The following is a 6,166-nucleotide window of genomic DNA, read 5'->3' as shown; positions in this document are numbered from 1 at the left end:
TTCAAGTGTTGTTACTTGGTGCAAGAAAAGGCAGCATACCGTGTCACTTTCAAGTACCGAGGCGGAGTATCAGGTTGTGACTATGGCTGCACAAGAGTGCGTGTGGTTGGTTCAGTTTCTAAATGAGTTAAGTCAAGGTAAGAACGAGAAGGTAACCTTGTATGGGGATAACGTGTCTTTAATATTGTGTGCTAAGAATCCCACGTTTCATGCCCAAATGAAACATATAAAAGTTCATTATCACTTTATTCGTGAGAAAGTGTTAAATGAAGAAATTGATTTTAAATATGTTAACACGGTGGAGCAAGCTGCTGATATGTTCACAAAGAGTTAACCAAAAGAGAAGCTTGTGAAGTTTTGTACTCGCTTGGGAATGAAGGAAGCAAATATCGAGAGGGAAAGTTAAGCGAGGAGATATTCTAGGGAGGTATGGTTCGATCTCATGGGGAGGCTAGAGAAGGTCAAGATAATAATTAAATTAAATTGGTTTTCTTTTAATTATTTGAGTTATCCGAATTAGTTTGCTACTGTCGGTTTTTAAGTTTGGATTTGATTTTATAATTAGTTTCATAGTCCTACTAGATGTCAAATTGTAAAAGGTCTATATAAGCCCTAGTCATCTTTTTATTTTATTAATCCAGTTTGTTTTTATCAAAGAAAGAAAATCACAGGTCAATATGTTGCTGTGTTCGTATGTTTTTTATTTGCGGCATCAACTTTTCTTGTGTTACTGATTGAGATTAGTTCTTGATCAAGTACCAACTCCCATATTCAAGTTCAACAAAACATAATAATTACCTCAAAGTGTTGGAGTTCTTAACTAGGATTTGATGAACCATTTGGATTTGTATCATGGGAAGTTTCGTTAAAAAAAACAAATTTATTATCAATTGAGTTAGCAAAACAATTTAATTAAGTATAGACAAAAGATGGACTTAGTTAATTCACTATAACCCCAATCGATAAGATGCATGTATTTCTTTATATCCTATTCTAACATAAAAGATATTGAAATCGGATGTTGATTGGTAATAAACAAAGTTAAGTAAATAAGTGATTAGTGTGTAAGAGTTGAGTTATAATAAAAAGATTAGTTTTGGTAGAAAGGATATGAAATATTCTTGTCCATTTATTTTACATTTGTTGATTTTCTCTTTCCACATGAAAGACACATGTCAAATTCACACATCATTTTAAAGCGTTCTTAACTTTTTTATACGATATTTTTTTTTTAAAAAACAATTTCACCATAATAACGAGTGTTTTTTTATCTTTAAATATGAGTACCATATTGCTATATAAAAATAAAAAAAAATCGTGGGTTTTTACAAATTGTGTTTTATCAATATTGTGTTTTACAAAATTGTGTTATACAATTGTGTTTTATTTTTTCATAGTGTTTTTTGCATTCTGTTTGTTTACATTGTGTTATCTAATTTTGTTTTTCATTGTGTTTTTGTCATTGTGTTTTTATTTTCATTGTGTTTTTTCATAGTGTTTTACCGATGACTTTCCGACGAAATTTCCAAAGACTTTTCTGGCAAGGTGGTGGCAGTGGGTGGCTGTGGGCGGTGGTGGTTGTAGGAGATGAGTGACAATTTAAATGGGTTTTTAAGCTTAATTAAGTGGATTTTTGAAATTAAATTAAGTGAGTTTTCAATATTAAGATAGTAGATTAAAATACCTCTTTCTAGCTTTTTTAGAAAAATCAAACTTCTTATTTGAAACTAACTTCCAGTGTGTAATATGTATTATGTATAAGCCATTTAAGCTTAATTTTCTTTAAACAAGTTATTTGTGTCTCGTGTTCATTTAATTTTTGTCATTTGATGGTGTGTGTGTTTGCATAATCATGATCCTAACATATGTAATGTAATTCCAAAATAGAATATTTTAATTAAGAATGGATATCACAAGTCAAGAGGGTGGTATGAAATTGATTATCTTCAACAAGTTCTAATACATTAACTTGCTAAAAAAAATCTTATTACATCAATTTCTTATGAAACTGGCTAGTCCCATCTTAAAGGGTTTATATTTCTTGACATCCATTAGCAATCCCTGAACCGATCCAATTGCCGCAACCAAAGAAATAATCAAGCAAACCCAACTTAGTATCTTTAACCACACCCATGTAAGGAAAATCTTTGTATCTTTGCCCGAGCAATGTATATCTCTATCGGGAAGTAGACGGTCAACGGGTAAAAGGAACAGCCCCTATCAACCCTAAGAAGCTATTGAAGAATGGAAATATCATGGCTATAACCGCTGTCATGATCACATAAGCTGTTCTCCATACCAACCTAAACATGTTAACGTAGTATTCTCCATAAAAGGGAACATTTAGGATATGTTCGGCGGTTATGAACTTGCTGTCGGGCCATTGTTGTCTACATTTCATCTCAATGAAGGCCAACAAGGGTTGGCAGAAGACTTGGTATGCACCAATAAGGTGGATCGCGATGCACACGTTGGCAAAGTCGATAAGCCAAAAAGGTTCATAGAAACCGAATCCAGTGAGGAAGTTTCCTGGTGCATCGTTTCCAAATGCCGCATAGCCCAGGCATCCACAAAGCACATAAAATACGGTTGTTGTTGAGACTCCCGACTAACGATGCCTTCTCATCACCTTGTTTTCTGGCGGATATGATTTCAATGTGGTCCTTCAATTTCAATAACAATGTAACGTCATAACACTATCATGAAAATTAAAACATGCATGCATATACTTAATTCAAGAGGTTGGTGATTATTCTATTTTATTATTATAATTACTTTTCATGAATATTAGAAATCCTTTATATGATAGTATAACATAACATAGTAATGATTAAATGCACAAAGGGGAGGAGGAAATACAAAGAAAAAAAGGATGGCAGAAAACAAAAGTATGTGGAGAAAGAGAAAGAATATATTTATGCTTGTGCCAGCCCCATTTCTAGAAATAGAAAACTATATGGTCTTTTATGAGGAGATATAGTTCGGTCAAAAGATTCAAAACACATGATTTGATTTGATGGCACTAACTTCAATAAACGCATAGGTGGCATTCTTCACTCATACATCTCATTGGCGGCTACTTTCGTATGATGGTTTTACACTTTTACCCACACGTCTTGGTGGCTGTTTTTCAGTTTCACTTTTTACATTATAATTCAATAAATCTAGAGTATCCACGAAGCAAGGTTTGCCGATGCTTGTTCGTCCAATGTGGCAGCTAACAAACATCTTTGAGATGGATTAAAATTGTTTTTGGTTCAAGGTCGAAATAAAATTTTGAGCTTTGAGTAAAACGGTTTTTTTTTCTTTTTTTGTTTAAACATTTAAATATTTAATAAGTTTACTTTGTTATGATTTGGATTGTTTAAAATTTTTTTCATGTCTTAAGTGAGAAAAGAACCAACCTTTGAGTTATACAACTTTGTCACTACACCAAGCTAATGATTGTGTAATTGAGTTTAAAGATCAATAATACATATTTGTTTACATAAAATATATATGCATTTAAAAAAACGGGCCTAAAGGGGGTCGGCCGGGGGTGGTTACCCCCCCCCCCTGACCAGCTTTGCTAACAAACGAGGTTGCGGCAAACGAGTGCGTCACATCACTCTCACATACACGCACATATATGTATATATACACATATATGTATGTGTGTGTGTGCTATATATACTTTTAATAGGGTTTTGTGGAGGTTTACTATCGTGGAAGAAAATAAGGGTTTTGGAGAAACGTTTTGAATCAGATGTGATGTTGATGTGACTATTTGTATAAGTTTGACATTGTGGATTTTCTTTTAAATATTTATCCATTTAACTTTTATAACAAATAATAAAAGAAATCATAGTTCTAATAAGGGTATGAGTTTATACGTTTTGTAAATATATAAACTTTTCAACTTATTAAACATTCATGTTATCAATTTATATAAATTTTTAATAATGTGTCAAAACTTGAAACGAACATGTATACAAAATTCAACTTAGTATACTTCCAAAATATGTATTCCGCTTTCTATTATAGTTACCTAACTAGACGTGACGATACTAAATGCCAATTTATCAAAATAAACGTAATTGTGTTATGAAAATTTAATTTAAAATCAGGTGATTGCATTTTTGTTTGTAATGTTCATTGTGGGTGTTGGCCAAATTATTATAATTTGATTTACTAACCTGAATCTCAACGAGCACAGTAGAAAACGCATAAGCGAAAGCAATATCACCGATGGCTTGAAAGCTCCTCCATACTTTCTCTTCTCGGATACGTCCACTCCCACTTCTACTCCGGTTAGACTCGTCCTTACATCACCTCCACCTCCACCTATCGTGCCACCAAGATTAATTGATCAGGTTATAGCGGTTTTAATTGATATTAATTTACGGCGGATATAATGTTAGTTATGAATCTTACCAATCACTTTAGCTAAGGACAATCGAGACCAATGGATGAGTAAGCAAAAGACATGACAGCAGCCAGTATAGAGAGCCAAGAGAGGTTGTGAAAATTAGGAATCTGGCTTAATATTATCTGAATTGCGCCAAATATTATCATGTATGGGTAGTTTGATGATTTACAACTTGCTGCATGCCCCTCCGAATGAAAGCAGTTGGATTTGTTAACAGCCCTTGAATTATATCAACCATCAATATATTAAAGATACGTACTACCCAATATAAAAAAAACATTATCTAGAATTAATTTATGCATTTAGTTATATACTTACACCATGCTAATAGATGCAGTGATGGTATATCCGATCGTGACGCCTACAAGATTTACATATTGAGCTATTCCACATAAGTTCACCTTCGTCCTCCTGATAATAAGAGCGTCAACAATGGTGAAAAATTTTAGTCGTCCAAATATATGGAACAAAGCGGAGGAACCCCCCATAAACGGACTTCACCATTGTGGAGGAAGTCTGCAGAGGTGAAGTCCGTAAATCCAACGTGAGAGGCCGGGAGTGTGCCCCCCACTCAATCTCTCATAGTCTCATATAAGCATTTATACTATTACATATTATATTATTATATTTAACAAGGTTTCGACTTTTGAAAAAACATGAGTGTTCTTTAAAGAAGTTCAGAATATGATTTGGAGCTGATGTGACGGTTTATGGAAGTTAGTTGTCGTAGACTACTTGTAGATCCTCCAATATGCCCATTAAATTTAAATATATATGAGGAGGAAGTTTGGATATTAAGACTTACCTAGATTAGCACGAACAACATCCATGTAAGTGTAGTTACGCTTGCCAGAAATGGGGTCAGGTGATCGATAGGCGTCCGCAAGGAGAGTGGAGGTGAAGTAAGTAATGAAGGAGAATGCCATGAGAGCCGCAGGTCCAGCAACCCAACCAAGTTGTGCAATGGCCCAAGCCAAAGACAACACTCCTGATCCTATGACAGCCGTAATGATGTGTGCACTTGCAGTTACCAATGTCCCTATTTACATTATCCATTTATTTCATGGACCACACAAATATGAACAAGCTAAAAAAGAAAAAAACTGATTGAGTGTTTACCCGTTCGCTTTTCACGGCCATCGTCATCGATATTCTTGCGAAAGCCTTCATGGTTGGCAACCTCAAGAGCCGATGTGTGAAAATGGTGCATCCATTTTCGGTTTGGTATTGTCTGGTGTGTGTTGTTAGTGAGGGAGTAGGGGATTTTATGGGCAGAAAAAGTGGAAGATGGGCCAAGATTTTGGTATAAAAAATGGTAAGTCAGTGGAAAGTGGAACAGTATAGTCAAATCATAACTACCCATTTTCAGCGGTAGGCATTGCGTTGCTTCCTATTTCCCATGTTTGATTCACCTTTTGAAAATTTGCATACATTCATTCCTGCTGCCTGTAAAACACTTACCATCTTTCTCATCTCTCTAGACAACAATAATAATCGGGTACTGAAAAGATATCTTATGTAAGAAGTAATGACATGATCATTGGTACCAACTCTTACGTAAGCATAACCTAAGGAACATCGGACCATGCTTGCTATTAGGGGTTTTGAGCGGTATGGTTTTGTGCTAAAACCGAACTAAAAACCAAATGTTTCGGTTCTTTTGTTTTTTCAAAACTGTTCGGTTTTGATATTTTCAGTTTTGGGTATTTGGGTTTAATTTGGTTTTGGATTTGGTTTTTTTGAATTTGGTTTTTTGTT

At 34.4% G+C, this 6,166-nt stretch overlaps 1 pseudogene; it reads right to left on the bottom strand.

Annotated features, from left to right (window-relative positions):
- Positions 1-1,992: 1,992 nt before the first annotated feature.
- LOC143607415 (amino acid permease 6-like) lies at positions 1,993-5,628 on the bottom strand (annotated as a pseudogene).
- Positions 5,629-6,166: the final 538 nt, after the last annotated feature.

The sequence above is a fragment of the Bidens hawaiensis genome, unplaced genomic scaffold (genome assembly GCF_021521415.1).
Source record: "Bidens hawaiensis isolate Kalapana, Puna unplaced genomic scaffold, B.hawaiensis_p1.1 tig00081922_1, whole genome shotgun sequence".
Lineage (NCBI taxonomy): Eukaryota > Viridiplantae > Streptophyta > Magnoliopsida > Asterales > Asteraceae > Bidens > Bidens hawaiensis.
The sequence above is the reverse complement of the archived record's forward strand: the minus strand, read 5'-3'. Positions and strand labels throughout refer to the sequence as shown.